Consider the following 15,162-nt stretch of genomic DNA (forward strand, 5'->3'; position numbering starts at 1 on the left):
TTTTTTTTTTATAAAGAACAAAATCTTTTTTTTTTTTAACTGTGCAGGCATGCTGTGAAATGTTTTCCCTTATTAATTTCCTTTTTAGACTCAGTTTTTAGACAGCTGAAAATTATGAGTTTACGGAACAAGATGTACTTTCAGTTCTTATTTTATGGCTGAGTACTATGGTATGCACTACTATGAAAACAATTCTTAACTGTCCTTTCTTATATAATATTGTGCAATTTATATTCAGAAGATACTATCAGCACCAGGGGACAGACAAATTTAATAAAAGACACAGTATTCCTGTTGTCCTAATAGTTATTAAAATGAAACTTCCCAGAAGACATTTACAGTGTCTTTTCAAAGACGTTCTGCATACTTTGACAGATCAGTTGAGGCCTCTAGACTTAAAGACCAACATCATGATCTTAGAGACATATAGCACTATTCTGCGAAACATCTTTATAATCAACTAGGCTAACTCCTTTATTTTACGGGTGAGGACACCGAGGCTGAGAGAGAATTCATGATTAGGCTGTGGCTAGAAGAGAGGTCCCTTGACACCAAATCAAGGATTCCTGCCACTGTTATTGTCAATAATGGTAATAATCTTATGGGGCACAGAGGCATTACCAAATCTATCCATATCATCCCTTAAGCAGCTCCAAAAGCCAATAAGAACAATGTAATTTTCACTGTTTCTCAAAGGAAAAACCACAATTTTGAGGGCATGATTAACTTAGTTAATAATATCTTGGTTATTTATCTGTTCATATATTTTTTGGTCTGCCCCTTGATAGAATATAAGTACCATGAAAGTAGAAAGCACGTTCATTTGGGATACTGCTGAATTCCCTATGCTTAGAACATGTCTAACACACAGAATTAATTTAATAAATATTCATTAAATAAATGAATACAAATTAACTAGATATGATAGGGACTACAAAAATCTATTAAAACTTAGGATTGATCCCTAAAATGTACAGTCAAGAACCATCCATACACGCATGCACGTACACAAGCAAGCACGTGCTGTGCGCACACACATACACACACACACACACACTCACACCATAAAGTAGAATATACTAAATGCCACCCAAACGGAATACATAAATTATAGGAAAACTGAAACAGTCACTGTGACTCTTGTATCAAGGAGTATACAAAAACTGCTAAGTGGGTAGGAACCTTCAGCAATGTTACACAGTATGAAAAACATAAAGGATACCTCAGAATTTTGTGACCTGACTATCCTGACTAGTCTTGGGTGTTGGAAGGTAAGGACTGGCAGAGCTGATATAGGAAAGGTAAGCCTGTCTGAAGATTGTAGGGTGAAGAGAAGTCATGCTAAATGATGAGAGTATTTAGGAGACTAACAGGATGAAGCCTAAGAATGGTTAAAAGGGGTTTGAGAAATAAACCAACTCTTTTCAGAGATGTAGAGTAAAAATAGTAGACAAATATTAAATAAGAGACTATTGACAGTAAGAAATTGGCTGTACTACATGGTCATGCATTTGTGAAGAGAAGGTGAGAGAAAGGAATGGATGGATAGGAGGAAGGAGGGGAATGAGAGAGAAAAGGAAGGTGGGAAAGAGAAGGAAAGGAGAGAGGACAAGAGGGAGAGAGAAAGGAGGGAGGCAGGATGAAGGGAGAATAACTGAGGAAAAGAACTGTTGGGGGTCACTCATACTCATACTCAAACTCATACTCAGTACTGGATTCACAATGCTTTCATATACATGTTCATTTAAACCTCACAAGTTTCCCTTTTCAGAAGAGAAAATTAATGCTCAGAGGAGTTGCCAGCCTTCCAAATATCCCCACAGTGAAGTAAAGTCAAGATTCAACGGGAGCCTATCAATTCCAAAGCCCTTTGGCGACACACATTTTCAATCCATTTTGTACACTCTGTACTTTTTTTACATTTTTAAATGTAATTTAGGCCACAGTGATTACAGAGCACTTTTACACAGTAACTTATTCTGTCTTTATAAGAACCCTATAAGGGAGTGTTCTAATGCCTATTTCATAGGTAAAGAAACTGAAGATCAAAGAGGTAGCTTATTTTGTCTAAGGAAACCTGAAGGTCAAACCCATACTGTGTTTTTTAGTTGTCAAACCTTTCTACCGCGACGTGTACTGAAGTTCATTACATAGTTCCTAAGACATCTATACCCACAGAGGGCCGGGTACACTACCAGGAACTTTTCATATTTGATCCTTACAAAACACTTGGGAAGGACATATTTTTAAGCATTTCATAGATGACAAACTAGCACGTCTCTGCTCATAGCTCCTCTATAAAAACAGGAACATACCAATTTTTAAATTCAGAGAGAGAGGAGAAGACGACAGAGAGGACAACATCTTACTTGTCTAGAAATCCTCCATCATGCTTCCTTCTCAAGTTAACTAGACATTACTTTAAACTTCCCTCTAGCACCCATAATCATCTTTAGCTACATTCAGCAACTTAGAAAATCTTGAGGAGTTCCTTTAGACCAATAATAAACCCAGAGTCAGTGAGTATAAGCCTAAGTCTTTCACTAGCTCATCAGATGGTTCTGAGATAATCCCTTGGCTTCCTTCTCCCTCATCAACTTCATGCTACTGGCCAAGGTGCCCAGGAAATATAAAGCAGAAGCAGAAAGACTCTGAGACTCATCTAAAAGATACTCTTAGTGGGCCTGTGCAGATGCCAACGTTAGCATGACAGTCTTCAACAATGTGTTTTTCAAAGTTAAAAGCAGAACTAAGTTGATTTTGCAAATTTAGAAGATGAGGTTTTTCACAAAAAATACTGACATTTTCCTGATCCTTCACTGAGGTTTCTCATAAATTCCCAGACATAAATTCTAAATATTCACAGACATTTGTCTGAGATTGCTCTTCCTTCCCCCTTCTGCTTCCAAACTTCTCTTTGGTAAAACCTTCCCCAGCTTCCAAACCAGACGTAAGCATTTCCCTCTTCAGCTGCCAGAGAACTTTAAATTAGCACCTTCATAATATTTAAAATACATTCTGTATTTACTTGCTGATGAATTTCCCATCTAGGATCACAAGATCCCTCAGGTCAGACTTCAAGTTCTTTTAGATGCAGTAAGTGTCAAATAAACGTTTAATGAAGAGATGAACTCTAGTATCATTTCAGATGGTGAAAAGGAGTAGTGAATTCCAAAAAGAGCAGGAAGTAGAGGTGGGGAAATTGAATTTCTAAAACTGGCTACCTGATAATCAATTGGGAGAGCTTCAGGTTAACATGAGCATACAACAAAAGTGTTAAGAGTTTTGGTGGCAGTAATAATACCTAACATACTTCCTGCTTGGCAAAGGCCTAAATTGTTGATAAGCAGTAACATTTATTTTTTAGAACTCTATAATACTATTACTAATATATTATTTTTATTTTTATTTATAATATATGAAAATTTTATTAATTTTATATTATATAATTGATATGTTAAGTACATAATATAAAACATAGTCTTAATATTATTTTTCTCATTTCATAGATGGGGAGGCTGAAGCACAGAGAAGTTAAATAGCTTGCCCCAACATCCCAGCATGCCTAAGACTTGGTACAAACTGCCCCAGTAAAGCAGCTGAGTGTACAGTCTCTATGGTTCACTCATGCAGGCCAATAGGGACCAGCATGTGGGAATGACTTTTCAGGTTTCTGAAGCATACCTTTTTTAAGAAACAAGAGAGCAGCAACTGAGTGCATCAAGAAGTTCTTCCCCATATAAACCCACAGAGTTTTACCTTCCTTGCAGTCTTCAACACTGAAATGCTGGCTAGAGTCCACATTTCATGGAAATTTTGTGAGTACCCAATTTCTTTTATTCCATTTGGGGATGGGGAGGGGTAATGCAGCATAGAGGGAAAAGAATTATACTTGTGCTCCACTCCAGAGTCTAACCACAATGCACTCATTATATATATCAAGCCTGCCAGGTCCCACTCATGGGAAGCCTTGGACCTGACCCAGTCACTCCTACCTTGTCATTTATTTAGACGGAGGGTTGAAATTGAATTTCGTTATATGATCTCATCTCTGGTATAGGAGAGCAATATTCCGTCTTTCATTCTCTCATTCACTCTGTGTTCTATGTTCATAAAGTTAGTAAAGAACATCATTCATTGTTGATTAAGACCATTAATGCACTCATTGTTCTCTGCCCCTTCAGTTGATTAAAAGCATTCATTCACTGTTGATTAAGAACATTTATTCATTTTGGTTAAGAGCATTTATCATTTAGCATTCTCCACCCATACAGTTGGCTAAAAGGATAGTTTCTAATTTTGGCTACACTGTTTCCCAGTTATTTCACCTTGAACAAGTTCCTTTCTGCTTGCTTCTAAAACTTATTGTCTCACTGTAAAACCAAGGAAAATAATACTTTTCTCACAAGATGGCTTAAGAACTAAAGGAGATGATGCAAGTAAATCTCTTAACACTATCTGGGACCTAGATAGCATTCAATAAAGTGTAGCTGTGAGTATTAATTACAATCTACTTTTACAATAATGATAACAACAGTAAAGACACTCTACCAAATAAACTAAATAAAATATAAATTGAGACACAGTCCTTGACTCTAAGGAACCTGTGGTATAATGCCATTAGAAACCCAGTGGTTTTCAAAGCTGGAAGAAGTTGGATGGGAGATTAACTAATTGGAGACCTTGAATATTAACCCAGATTGCAAGTATTTAACAGCAAAATACAAGATTATAAATGAAGGGAAATACCATACTTTTACACAGAAAGAGATAAACATATAGTAATATTAAAAATGTTAATAAAGACTATTTTTGAAATTGCCTGATTATAGTAAAATGGAAAAGGCAAAAACACAAAATATATTGTACATTAGATGTCATAACTCACTTGATTATTAAAAAACACATTCTTTATTAAAAATAAGTCATATGAATTATCTGTCCACTGATGTGCAATGTCATTTAAGACATTCCATCATTCTCTGCTTGAGCACTCTTCTGTAATCTGATGAGGTGTCCAGGGAAGAGACAATGATAGCCAAGGCATTAAAATGTAATCAAGATATGCAAATTCATATCTAAATGTGATTTGCTGAGAAAAAGAAATTAATCTAGGCATGGTCAAATAAACAATGTGTAATATGGATAATTAATCACCAAATTAGCAGCTGCAGTCCCTTAAGGAAATTATGCAAATTGAAAAGGGCCCCATCCACTGACACAATTAGACCACTTAATGGCAAACTCTCAACAAAATAACCCCAGGGAACATCACAAAACAAATAGCCCAATCAACCTTAGTGTCCCAAACTCCACTGCATTATTTAATATTATTTAATATTGTTTCTCCTCAGTTTGAACTTATTCAGAAAGATTTCATCATATTTTGCTAGAAAATATTCTAAGATTCCACACTACGGATGTCCAGGTAAATGGTTCCCTCAACGTCTAGTTTTCCTCTATCAATCAAATACCTGATTATTGAAATCTAAAATTGTACAAATGGTTAAGACTTAATAAATGAGGAAAAGCCAATTATATATTTTTTGTCAGTAATAGCAAAATCAAGGGAACGTTGATGCACCATGAAAATGTGTGTCCTCTGTGGTCAGATGGCACCTGGTCATTATACTAGCAGCAAAGAAAGGATCCCTACACTTCCCTGATAATAAATGTCATCTCCAACAAGACTATTTTATCTCCAAGAATGTTGGAGTGTCCTCTATGTCAGCCCCTACAGTGTATAGAAAGTAATCCTACCATGGCTCCCTCTACTCCACCTACACAAAGGTAGATGACAAAGCCACTCCTATAAATCCCTTTGAGATTGAGCCTAACAGAACCCATCAGATTCTGCTGTTAAATCCCTTCAAACATTTGATTCCACCTCTAGAGAGATGTTAAAACTTCCTGGATAAAAATAAAAGATCCTACTCCCCCAAGAAAAAGGTTTATTAGGTATTTTGTTACTATAATTTTATAATTATAATTGCTGAGAAGACCAGTCACTGAGAAAAAATTGTATTAGTACTAATTGTTGATGGTTTAGTTTTACCTAACATTTATAGATACACAAGGCTTCATGGCTCAAAGAATTTTATTAAGGCTCTTCCTAGTCCAGCTTCCTCAGTTTATCTGAGAATCACCCTATATAAGTCAGCTTCCCAAGGTCATACCTGAGTGAACAGTGTTTCAGCACTCTGAGTTGCCTACTTCCACATTGGTATTAAATCTTGTCTATGAATCAGCAGTGTCTCTGACTCCTTCTACATAAATTTCTTCTCTGAGTCACCATTAACACTCATTTCATAATTTTTTATCTTTTAGAGTTTTGGAGCCAATTTGGATCAAACATTGATTTGACAAGTGACTCTGATAACCAAGTTCTCCCTTTCGCAGCCCAGAAATTTTATACAGAGGAGAGCACTGTCTATTCTGACCCCTATACCTTTACATCAATATGACCTATTGACTTTACACATTCTCAGTTCATGGCCCCCTTACACTTTTCCATAATGATCCAGGATTCTTCTGCTGGTTGGAACCACTCTAGCCTTAATTACTAGATCACACGGAGCACTGGCTCCATTGCCCCTGTGTGATCTCCTCCTGGTCTTCTGGAGCTCATCTGGATACCTGATTTCTCCAGTTTTAAATCTCCTTTCTTACTAAAGAACTTTGACTGAGACTATTACAATTCTAGTTTTATCTCTTACTATCTCTATAACTTTGGACCAACATTGTTTGAAATACACCAGGTTAGATAATATCTGTTCCTTATCTGCCCCACCTTTCTTTAGAACTGCAGTAAATAACACACACACACACACACACACACACACACACACACACACGAATGTTCTTTGTAAACCACATATTATGCCAAAGAAATGGAGTGTAATTTCTGGATCTTGTCTCAATTACTACATCCTATATGATAATATAAGGCTGCAAGAAACACCTGGCTATACAGAGTTGCATTACTCAGATGTTTCCTTTAAATTTTTCTAAACCTGATATCTTGAATTTTTTTATACACTATAAGATATGAAATCCCAGGGTTTTGTGGCATTGCTTTGATCTGGGAGAAGAAAATAACACAAGAAATCCTATCTAAAGAAGGAATCAGAAACATCAAAGCAGGTAAGTACAGGATGAGAAAAAATGTTCATATCCCAAACATGTTGACTGAAAATTTGTATTGTCACAAAGTAATGGTATCAACCACATTCTTTCAGGACAAAATCTAAAGACAGGGTTATGAATCAAGACAAAATAAGCAGAGCATAAAACTGGAAGACTGAATTGGAGATTTGATTGCATCCACTCTCCAACTAATTTTAAAATTTTAAAAATTGTTTCGCATCAGACTTACAGACACATATATACATACCAATGCATGCACACAAACATATATCCTATGTGCCCTTCCACATGTCAAGGAAATCTTTATAATAAAGTAGGCAACCCAGTTTTCTTAATGAAAGAATATGAAATAAGAACCAGACAGTTTACTTAGTACCCCTACCTGAAAGGAGTACGTTGTGATGTAGAGAAGCTCATTTTCCATGTTTATTGGGTCAAGGCCATATGTCCTCAATTCTAAGAGAAATTAGAAAAATGTTAAGCCAGAGACGATTTGTTGTTTTAGCCACATGATGGCAAACATAAATTTAATTATTTCATTAACTGACTAAAGCTATCACTTATTTTAAAATAGTATCATGTAAAGAGACCAAACTAAAAGATAATACTGTAGTCAGACTATCAGAGAATAGAAAAATAAAGACCTAGGAAACCACTTGAGTAACTGGTAGATAAACCTTTGGTGTTATGCTTCCTAATTGTTCTTTCTTTCTTCATTTCTTCTGGGTTTCTACCCATTCTCTCTGAAATACGGCTTTTCAGTAAACTGATAATGATGATCATGATCATGATCACGATCATGATGATGTCATGTTTGGTGTGGGAGAAGATAAATAAGAAATCTTTAAGCATGTCTAGTATTTGCCTTAGTCTTGGTTAGAACACAAAACTCATGAAGGAAGAGTCTTTAAGGATAGAAAATAACACCTGTTTCCTACGATTTTATTTCTGTATGACAGATGCTTTGAATGGGAAGATAGTATAGCAGCACCATACTCTTGGAGGCTAAATAACAGAATAAATCCATATAGCATGATTTTTTGCTTGCTTAGTCCTAAAAGATACTTTTACAGGAAAAGGAATATATTTGGTAAAGAGGCTTGTCTACACCTCAAAAATGAGTATATGAAAGCAGTCTACCATGAACTTTCAGTTTGCTTAATTAATTCCTTGGATCACTTCATAATTAAGTAATATAGACTCTATTGTGAAAATGCCTGAGAATTCCTAAGGAAATAGCCTGTGTGGATAGGTCATCAGCATGAGGGCAAAAATCAATAGAAATTGTCTAGAACTGAGGCATAAAAACAAGCTTTTTTTCACTTAGGCAAAGAACATAAGATCAATCCCCAAATAAAAACTGCCTCATATGATCCAAAAATACAACTGTCTGGTTTTCTAGCTTTAGTACAATTGATTTTCATAGGCCATATACCTGTGTTTCACTTTGTAAAGTTCAACTATCATATTGGAAATATTTTGGGCCCACCAAATATCCCAAGTACTCTTCTGTTTTTCCTAATCCTGCCACTAGACCCTCTAGCAATGAGGGTTTGGATCACCACCCCAGGTAAAGGATCATGACCAACTGAGGTGCTTGCTGAAGCCAAAGAGAATATATAGAATGAGAAATTGAAGAAGGTAGTTATAAATACTAGCTACAACCATGTAACCAGTTATATAAACAAGAACTGGAATTGTCAAGAGTATTTCCTCTTTATTTTGTTATGAATATGTGTGTGTGTGTGTGTGTGTGTGTGTGTGTGTGGTGTGTAAGTGTCCAATTTTAAGCAAGTATTTATTTTCTTTCCCTCTGATTCCTTCATCATATAACATAAGATGTATTAATATTATACCATGGTGTTTAAGTATTGTTAACTTTATATCATATTCAAATTACAGGATATCAAGGAGAAAAGTAAGCATCATTGACAGATTTTACCTCCTCTTCTGGGGAAGAAGTTTAGTGTGTTTTTGGTTGTAAGTAGGATAGTTGTATTATATTAGGTATAATAATAATCCTGTTATTGTACTTATTTGAAGGTTAAATCTGGATTAAAGATATATAGATGAGTCCCTAGATGACACAGTGTGGACTTGTGATAGCTAATTTTATGTGTCAACTTGAATAGGACATGAGGTGCCAGATACTTGGTCAAATATTGTTCTGGGTGTTCCTATGAGGGTGTTTTGGATGAGATTAACATTCAAATTGGTAGGTAGACTGAGTAAAGCAGATTTTTCTCCCTCATATAGTGGGCCACATCTAATCAGTTGAAGGCATGAATAGACAAAAAGGCTAACCCTCCCCTGAGTGAGAGAGAATTCTACCTGCCTGTCTTCAAACTGTGACATTGTTTGTTTGTTTTTCCTGTGTTTGGACTGGAACTAAACTATTAATTCTCCTGGTCTCTAACTTGCTAAGTCAGCCTACAGACCTTAGGACTTGCCTGCTTCCATAATCAAGTGAGCCAATTCTTTATAATAAATCCAAAGAGAGATAGATAAATAAATAAATAGATAATCTGAATCCTATTTTGGTACCAAGAGTGAGGTGCCTCCTCTATCCTTTGTTCTCTCTGTTGTGGTGAATATAGAAGTCAGGGCTTCCACATGGCATAACTCAAAATGAAAGATACCTGATCTGTAGCAGATTCACCTGAGAAACAAACCTTTATATGTCACATCACTGAGACAGCTACCACCAAGTCTTCTAACAGAATATTTTGAGATCTAGGCTTTATTCTGACTATGTCTGGGACCATAAGATTCAAACTAAAATGGGCTAAAATATGTAATCCAAATATTAGTTTATATCATCTGACAAGTACAAATAAACCTACACTGGAATCAATAAACCAATATTCCTACAATTGTTCTCATGCCGGCAGAATCATCAGGCCCTTTATGATCCCCACAAGTTTTCCAGGACATCCCCCAAGGAATGTGACAACTGTGTTTGCAATCCAAGCCAAACAACAGCTACAGTATGTATGTTGTGCCCATCATGTTCTGCCTCTACTCTGGATCTTGCTTTGGAAGAGTGATGCCCAACAAATCACTTTAAAAGCCTGTTCAGTGCTGCCACCCCTGAAACATATGCACAAAGAGGGCTGTCTCTCAGTGTTATCAAAACTACACTGTTGGGGTTTTCAGCATAGGTTGATGAGAACTGACTTTTGTTTGTTTGCTTATTTTTGTCTTCTGGATCCCCAACAAAATGTGCTGTACACAGATTTCCAAAGTCTCTCATCAAAACATTTTCTCTAACACCAAGTGATCAAAAACAATAAAAAAGTCTGAAGGAACAAAAGCTATGCCATGCCCTTCCATTTATGTCCCTCTCTGCTCCAACAAAACTGCTTCTATTTTCTTGATTTATGAAACAAAACCCCATATATAGCTCAATGAATACACATACATACTTATGTATGGTACAGGTAAATATAAGGAAGAAAGTATCTCTTTTTTAATATTAAAAAGTAAACCTATTTTTAATTCATATGACTTGCAGAAGACATAACTCTTTTCCCCAATTCTTCTATATTTTATCTAATACTTCTTTATACCAGAATATTATCATGATGAGCTACTTCTCACCTTCCCTATGAGCATTCTATGATATATAAGAGGTGCCAGATATTTGATATATGATATCTATATGACCATCATCTAGTCATGCAAATTAAGCTATCTAAGCACTGAAATAAGAGCAAATTATAAAAAATGATAAAAGAAACAAATAGTGATTTTTAATGCTCTCAAACATCAAAAAACGGCACAACTTTATTTTTTTTAAGATTTTATTTGAGAGATTGAGACAAAGATGGCAAAAGAGAGCATGAGCAGTAGGTAGAGTAAGGGAGAGGGAGAAGCAGATTCCCCGCTGAGCAGGGAGCCCAATGTGGGGCTTGACCCGAGGACCCCAGCATCATGACCTGAGCCAAAGTCAGAGGCTTAACCCACTGAGCCATCCAAGCACTCCATAAAACAGCACAGGGCACCTGGGTGGCTCAGTGGATTAAGCCTCTGCCTTTGGCTCAGGTCATGATCTCAGGGTCCTGGGATCAAGCCCCACATCAGGCTCTCTGCTCAGAAGGGAGCCTGCTTCCCTCTCTCTCTCTCTGCCTGCTGCTCTGCCTGCTTGTGATCTCTCTTTTTGTCAAATAAATAAATAAAATCCATTTTAAAAAAAACAGCACAACTTTAATTAGGTCCCTCAGTAATTATTTGTAATAGTTCAGGTCACAGTAATTCCAGAAGAAAGATAAAAAGTGCAATAGAAGGAGCTTATTCTATATGCAACCTATAATAAATTTTCCCATGAAACAAGTACAATGATTACATTTTTTGTCTAATTATTATTGAAAAGATAATGTCACCCAGTACTCAGGAACACTGAATTATGATGAATCCCTTCAGAAAAATATTTTAATTAAGATAAAATTGCTATTTTTTCCCAAATTTCTAAGTGATGTCATTATACACTAATGATATATAGAGAGCTATTTTCAAAACATATATTTATACCAAAAAACCACTGTTAACCCTAATTATTGCCAAGCATATGAAACTCGTACTTAGAATATTAATGTTATCCTTTATGTATACTCTCCAGTTAATATATAGCAGTGTACCAGTGGGTACAGCAATATGGGAAGCAGCATTTTCCAAATGGTGTTCTTCTCAAAGGACAGATAACTTAATGCACAATGAACATTTTTTCTTGGTTTTCTCTCATTTACTATCAAAGAGCATCAAGCACCTGCACCTGCAGAAAGAGAATAGGAAGGATAGAATATCTAGGAGCTCATTTAACAGGAAAGTACACAGTGACAAGACAACACAGTTTATTTTTAATGTGGTTGCCTGACACGGTTTCTCTAGATGACCTCCGCATGCTACCATGCTGTCATCCTTCCAGCTCCCATCTTTTGCTTTTCAGGAAAGGTAAGGGGCTTGAGGGCCAATGCCTGCATTTGGTTTTGATTATGCATTAATGTTGGAATCTGATATTCGAGAAAAATCTTATTATTCCAATTGATTACAGTCATCTCCAAGATACTACAGGTCAGTAACTGTTTTACTGAATTAAAGCTTGAATATGCAGATTTTCAAAAAATTCCTTTAGTTGCTTTTGTGAAATTTCTTTCACTTTGAGAAATTGTAACATTTCATAGTAGGCTTTCAGGGTTGTTGTTGTTGTTTTTCACATTCCATCAATACCTAGAATTTCTTTTCACTTGATTTTGTGTTTTGTTTTGGTTTTTTTTTCTCCTTGCACTCACCAGGACAGATCAACCTAGAGTATATTCCTACTTATGCACTAAACTGATGATCTTTATTTTTATTCTGAACTGTACTGAAAGGCATAATTATCTCCACTGGGAAAACGAGTTACCGTTTTGGGACAAGCCATGCCCTTGCTTCACTTAAAACAGTTGCAGTATGATTTGCTTAAGATATGCTATAACATCCATGGCAGCAGAGTTTAGCATCTTTAAAATTAAGTGGCAGTGGTTTAAGCATGTTATAGAAAAGTTGATGGTGATTTTCCAAAAGTAGACTTTCCAAAAGTAGTAAGTAAGTAGCAGAAATTAACAAAATGGGCAAATAACTGGAACACACATCATTTTTTTAATTCAGTCTTAAGAAAAGGAGAATTGATACATATTAGTTTCCTTTTTTCAATATACTTTAAGAGAAAGAGATACAAAGAGATTTGGTTTTGTTTCCTTTATCAAATGAGCATAGGGTGGCTTCAGTAGTCAGTTGAACAGCTTAATGAAATAACTGAGATAGTAAAAACGCTAACTACTTTTTATTCAATTAGGAGGTATCTATATAAAAGCCTGGCCAGAGTAGATATGCATCAAGCTTTCAATACCACTAGCTCCTAGCATGGCACTGAAAGATTTATGAACTTAAAGAGCAGAACTCAGGATGTAGAAATGAATTCTGAGAGAATATTAGAAGTTTAGTTTTATATACAGATGTATATATGCATAAGCATACACACATACATGTGTATAAATATGCATATATGTATACACGTACATGTTGTTTTTTAAGATTTTATTTATTTATTTGAGTGAGAGTAAGAGCATGCACATGAGCAGGAGGAGGGGCAGAAGGAGAAGCAGACTGCCTGCTGAGCACAGAACCAGACATAGGACTCTATCTCAGGACCCTGGGATTATGACTGAACCAATGGCAGATGCTTAACTAACTGAGCCACCCAGGCGCCCCTACATGTACATGTTTAAGAGTAAATGCACTTATATGTGCCCCTCCAACTGTAATTGCTTAAATTTTGCTCCATTTTATCTTTTTTTCCTAGACCCTTCCTTTATAGTTTACTTTAATCAATATTTATACCGAATATTTTATTTAGAAGTTTTATGTTTATAGAAAAGCATACTTGGTTATGAAAACATTGATTTTATGTCTTGCTTCCTAATCTATGACTAGGTAAATGAATGGTGAAGTTAACTCCCTCTCCCAAATGGTTATAAAATTTGTATTTCAGGCAGAGTTCCAAGAGGTCATGGCTTGTTTGAAGACTTAACATATTTTCATGCAGATATATCACAGAAACCACCCCCTGCATCAGAGACTAACAAAATGTATGCTGGAAAAATTTACCATGCAGATGGGATGAAATAAATAGAGCTCCAATAGTATATCAATGGGACAGCTAACGCTGAGGAAGATATTGTTAAAAGGAAGATCCTTAAGAGGAACAACCCATAAATAAGGGTTAAAAGCCCTGAAAAGCAGCAAGATAAGCTAATACCCTGGGTCAAGGTCAACCTAAACTTTTAATAGTAAAAAAATAAAATGAGCTAAACATGAGACAGTACATGCATAAAGTAACAATCTGATATTACAGGAAGTTTTGTGCCTCATTTGGAAACAGTGTATTATTCCCTTAACGGGACTAATACAGAGCAACTAAAATTATAAACTCATGCTACTGATAGTTTTGTTATATACTGATACTGATGATGCTTTATACGAAAATGATGACAAAGTTCCATTGTCTCTACTACTGAAATATATCTCTGTCCCAACTTCTCACCAATTTCAATACTACACTCCTACCCCATAGTCTCATCATCTTCTGTTTGGATTCATACAGTCGTCACCAAAGTGGTCTTCCTGATTCTGTTCTTATCCCTCTACAGTCTGCCCTACAGAATGCAGCCAGAGGGATGTTTCTAAAACATACTCAAATCATGGTCCTTAATAACCCCCTCAAGCAATTTCTAATGGAAAGGGTGATAAAAGCAAATCCCTCTACCCACTTATTTATTTAACATGTTTCTTTCCATTTTTCCCTTAGTGCATACACTTTAGGGAGAATGTCTTCTACTCCCTTTCTTGAATATCCTACATTTATCCCCAACCAGGAGATGGCTGTCTTTCTGCTTGGAATCTCTGCTGCATGTCTTTGCATGGCCACCCCCTTCTAATCATTTAGGTCTCAACTAAGATGTCACCCTCCCAGGGAGATCTTCCATTACTCTTTAGATAAAGATGCCTACCCTGCCCCAGTCACTCATTGTCATATTTCCCTTCTTCATCTTTTTCACAGCACATTTCATTTTTTTTCATGCTGTAATTTTTAATGTTTTTTTTCATTTAAATCCAATTAATTAACATATAGTGCATTACTAGTTACAGAGGTAGAGTTCAGTGATTCATCAGTTGCATATAACACCCAGTGCTCATTACATCATGTGCCCTTAATGTCCATCACCCAGTTACCCCATTCCCCTCACTCCCCCAGCAACTCACAGATTGTTTCCTGTGATTAAGAGTGTCTAAAGGTTTGTCTCCCTCTCTAATTTCTTCTTATTTTATTTTTCCCTCCCTTCATCTATGTTCCTCTCTTTTGTTTCTTAAATTCCATATATGAGTGAAATCATATGATAATTGTCTTTTTCTGATTGACTTATTTTGCTTAGCATAATACCCTCTAGTTCCAACCACATTATTGCAAATGGCTAGATT

This window comes from Lutra lutra, chromosome 8, assembly GCF_902655055.1.
Source record: "Lutra lutra chromosome 8, mLutLut1.2, whole genome shotgun sequence".
Taxonomy (NCBI): Eukaryota; Metazoa; Chordata; class Mammalia; order Carnivora; family Mustelidae; genus Lutra; species Lutra lutra.